The sequence below is a fragment of the Solanum tuberosum genome, unplaced genomic scaffold (assembly GCF_000226075.1).
Source record: "Solanum tuberosum cultivar DM 1-3 516 R44 unplaced genomic scaffold, SolTub_3.0 scf00158, whole genome shotgun sequence".
NCBI lineage: Eukaryota > Viridiplantae > Streptophyta > Magnoliopsida > Solanales > Solanaceae > Solanum > Solanum tuberosum.
In genome coordinates this window covers 183355-183873 of record NW_006239083.1, presented here as the reverse complement: position 1 = coordinate 183873, position 519 = coordinate 183355, and positions in this window count along the sequence as shown.

The following is a 519-nucleotide window of genomic DNA, read 5'->3' as shown; positions in this document are numbered from 1 at the left end:
GAGATGGGGGGGGGGGTGGTGGGGGGGGTGGGGGGGGGGGGGGGGGGGGTGATGGGGTGGTGTTTAATTAGTGCATATGATTAATTAATGAAAGAAAACAATATTGTCTGAAGGTGTGTTATGCAACAAGAAGCTGACAAAAAATGAATAAAGAAAAAGTGATTAAGACCTACTCATTTTTGTTAGGAGTTCCCTTTTATATATTGGTAAGGGTTAAATCTGTCTAATACTAGCCTGTTTGATTAAGTTTTAATAAGCTCGCTCTAGTTCTCTATGATAAGAAATGAGAAAAGGCCAAGGAGTGAATAGAAGGGAATAGAGGCATCAGTCTTAGCTTTTACTGTTCGAGAATCAATCGTACATGAATAGATTCTTCCTTAGGCCTTCAAGGAGTAAGCGAGGGTGGACAAGTGAATCCCAGAGTTTTCGAGTTTAAGTCTTAAAAATCAAGGTTAGATCAAACTTTTTTTGTTTATAAATTTTAAATTAAGATTGTTTTTGCTATTAGTGTCATGTTTT